Genomic DNA, 4,187 nt, shown 5'->3' on the forward strand with positions numbered 1-4,187 from the left:
CTTGGACCACTCATGTGGGAGATCCATTCAGTGTTCCTGGCTCCTGGACATGGTTCTCTTCAGTGCTGGTAGGTGTCATGGCCCAGTCTAATGTGAGCCATCCCCTGATCCAGCACTCACTGTCAGGTACTGGGATCTAGCCCTGCCAGACAGGCCCCCAGCCATAACTTGTGTGTGTGCTGGCATGTGGTGGTCAGCCATGTTCCATGCTAACAGGCCCAATCCAGGACTTCCATGTGGTCTGGTGCATCAGTCTGACCCATAAATATTTTCAAGTCTCTCCCCTCCAAACCAACAAGTCTCAGTCCACTTGTTTACCTGCAAGTACAGTGGCCTTGTCATTGGGCGTCCCTCGGGATTCATTCCTCACCTACATGTACAATGGTCTTATCCATGGATGTCCCTAGGCAGTAATTCCATACCCCCAAGACCCCAGAGTTTGCCGTTGGGTGCCAGTTGATGCTCTGGCTGCTCACAAACCCAGGACCCTCCCCCCACCTAGCAGCAGTACACAGGGAGCTAAGATCCCCAGCAGGAAGCCTGGGCCAGCACAGGTTCTCCCAGCCACAGCCACGTGGCCAGGAGAGTAATGTACCTGCGCCACTGCTCAGACTTACCTGCAGGTCCTTCTGAAAGAACACAACAGAATCCAATGATACTGCTCCCTTCAGACCAGGACCCACGTCCCACTGGATGCAGTTACCAACTGGCCTGCCTGCTCAGTTGCCTGCTCAGTTGCCTGCTCACTCTGGGTTACCATGTAATAAGTCAGTGTTTGCACATTAGGCCGGGGCAACACGCATTCTACAGACGGCAGGGCCTCCTAAGTAGCAACACGAAGCTTTATTCCTCACTCACAGTGCCTGTCAGCTGTGGCTGGCTGTGCCCTTCAGATGTCTTCATCTTGGGGTGTATGCTGGAGGAGCAGCCCCCTATCTGGCACATAGTTTCCCATCACAGAGGGGGAAGAGAACGTGGCAGACCTGTGCCAGATTCTTTTTCGGAAGGACAAAGGGTGTGACTTCCCCTAGAAAGGCAAAGGGTCCATACTGATTTCCATAGAGGCTGTACCAGCCTGCAGCCCCACCAGCAGTGGAGTAGGGTTCCCTTTTCCCCACAGTATGGAGAACATTCAAACAACTCAAATTCAAACAACTCAAATTCAACATACTGTATGATCCGGCAATAGCACTCCTAGGAATATATCCAGAACACTTGTTTTATGAGAAACCAACATGCACTCCTATGTTCATAGCAGCACATTCAGTAATCGCAAAAGCATGGAAGCAGCCAAAATGCCCATCAACAGAGGATTGGATAAGAAAGCTATGGTTCATCTACTCCATGGAATACTACTCAGCTATTAAAAAGAACAAAATGTAGTTCTTTGTGGCCAAATGGGCCAAACTGGAAACCATAATGCTAAGGGAAATGAGCCAATCCCAAAAGGTTAAATACCACATGTTTGCCTTAATTTAAGATGACACGATGTTATGAATAACATGTTATGTTAGGTTTGTTATATGTTGTGTATAAACTAAAACTGAAATGTCAATGAGATGGTCACAGAAGGTGGCTAGGAACTCGCATTTACTTTTAACATATTGGTTACTCATTACTATGTCAATTAATTCCATAATGATGTAAATTTTTGCTGATGGTATGTTGGAGCTTTTAATTGATCGGGATGACACTCCGCTGGCTCTGTCTTCAGACCAGAGGGGGTATACCTAAGAAGCCGTTGAACTTGACTGGACAATAAGATGCTGAACTCTATGTTTGTTATATGCTTGCAATGGGGGGATCTCAACTGAACTTGAACTGTGGTTATGCAACAAGGTGGAGGAATCCACCATGGTGGGAGGGTTTGGGGAGGGGTGGGGAGAATCCAAGTACCTATGAAACTGTGTTACATAATACAATGTAATTAATGAATTAAAAATAATAAAAAAAAAAAAAAGAAAGAAAGGCAAAGGGTATAGCTTCCCCTGAGGGTGCATTTGGCTGAAGCATGTCACCTGTCAAAAGCAGTGGCAGTGGCTTGGGACAATACAATCTCTCACAGGACAGGTGCAGTGAATAAAAGAACACAGAGTGCAGTTGTCGATATTTGAGTGTACCCCTTTCTCAGAGTATGCACTGGGAATCTTGAATGCTACAAAGTTCCACCACTCCACCTGCACACAAGGTGAACAAACAAAAAAAATCCCAAAGAAGGCAGGTGCCTGGGAAGCAGGGTTTTCACATCTGCCCTCCCAAGATGCAGGCAACCAAGAGAAGGTCATAGAGGAGGAGGAAAGGGTTGGACCCCTTTGCTCCTGTCCATTTACAGCAGAGGACAGAGCCCTTTGTTACCTTGGAAATAAACAACAAAGACAGTGTATGAGCCATAGGAAGTCCCTATTAGCTCTCTCAGAGGTGACTTGGGCTAAGAAGTGGGGTGGAAAGGGTACCCTGCCACTGTGCTGCTCTGGGTCCTGGGTATTGTGTAGTCGGGCAGTTGGCTCCAGCTGGAAGTCAAAACCACATGGCCTTTGAAGGTTTGAGCTGACTGCAAACCATGTACTTGCTTGTCTTTTGTGTCCCAGATAAGCCTGCATGCAACCAGAGGGGTGTGTGGCCACATTGCGGACACCTGTGACCTGTGAAGGGATGGTAGAGTCTTTCTGATGCACAGCTGCTCTCTTGTAAATGCCCTGCAGGCAGCAGTTTTACTTTCTGCACCACTTCCACCCAGAATCAGCCCTAATAACTTGTGGGAATCTACTGCTATTCTCCAGGGTCGTGGAGATGTCACTGTTTGCATATGCGCAGTTACTTATCTTTCATGCTTAGTGGCATACATACAGAGATAGGAAGATCCTGCAGGCAGCTGAATGTGGTTGTGTCATGGACTGGTGATTCTAAAACAACTGAAAAATTTGTCACTATGAATGCCAGGTCAGCCTGAAGACAATACATCACACTCTCTGAAAAGCTCTTGACTTTGGAAATAGGCTTTTGAATTTTCTGGACATTTCAAAAATCATTTTGTAAAATTTTCGTAAAAGAGGGTTGAGGTGGAGGTATTCAAGAATTTCCAAGTCAGTGACAGAGACTGGATTTGTCCTAATCAAAAATGTGGATATGTCCACTTTGCTGGAAGAACCAGTTGTAATTGATGTGATCAGGAGAAAACAACTGAAGTCAAGATGAGGAAAGCTGCGGGCACTGAAAGAGGAAAGGCACTCACAGAAAAGAGCCGAGGCCTTCTCAGTGCAAATGTCTGGCACAACAAAACTTGCAGTCATGTGGACTGGGCCAGCAGATCAGAATGAGACATGTATGTAACACCAAAGTGTGCTAAACTAGAAGAAAGGACAAGTTACAGCGGTGGTTTTAATGACGGAGAAAATGTTGAATATATAAAAAACAAGAATCTGATAGCAAACATGATGAGTTTGGACAAAAGAAAAAAATTGCAGAGGAACATCAGCTGGTTCTGCATCTCTATTTAAAAAAGGTGAAGATAATCAAACAGAGAAGAAGATGAGGATGAAGATCGATCCATGTAAAGATAAATTAGGTAAGGATGAGGATGAAGATGGTGCTGGTCTCTCAAAATATAATCTTTATGCCAGTGAAAAAGAAGATAGTAGCAGTAATAAAAAGAAATCTAGTAAACGGAGTCGCTCAAAGTTCCCATCTTCACTTTCATGACTTCATCACATTCACCCTTCCCCTCAAGTTCAGGGTCTAGGTCCAGATCCTATTTAAGTTCTTCCAGTTCATACTCAAGATTTCATTCGAACCCCAGGTCCCATAGGGGCTCTTCTTCCCCATGAAAAAGATCTTACTCAAGTTCATCATCTTTTCCTGAGAGGCACAGAAAGAGAAGTCATTCTAAATCTTCATCGTTGCAAAAAAGATGAACAAGATCACGGTCACTCGAAAGGTGATTGGTGGAAACACTGAACAACCCTGAGCCCAGGGCCAACCGCTGTGGAACACCACCACTTGACCCAGGCACCATAGATGATCTTCTGGATTGTCCCATTATGGTTCCTATTCAAGTTCAAAAAAGAAACAATGTATTAAAATTTACATCTTTGAAATTTTTCCATAAAAGAGAGTTTCTTGGCCTTTTTAAGGTATTGTTCTCAGTGAGGAAGAGTATTTGGTGCAAAAGGACTTGGCCACTGGGTAAA

General features: G+C 45.1%; 1 pseudogene; it reads left to right on the forward strand.

The window, feature by feature from the left end:
• Nucleotides 1-3,059: 3,059 nt before the first annotated feature.
• Nucleotides 3,060-3,964, forward strand: LOC101528413 (zinc finger Ran-binding domain-containing protein 2-like; annotated as a pseudogene).
• Nucleotides 3,965-4,187: the final 223 nt, after the last annotated feature.

This window comes from Ochotona princeps, chromosome 2, assembly GCF_030435755.1.
Source record: "Ochotona princeps isolate mOchPri1 chromosome 2, mOchPri1.hap1, whole genome shotgun sequence".
NCBI classification, from domain to species: domain Eukaryota; kingdom Metazoa; phylum Chordata; class Mammalia; order Lagomorpha; family Ochotonidae; genus Ochotona; species Ochotona princeps.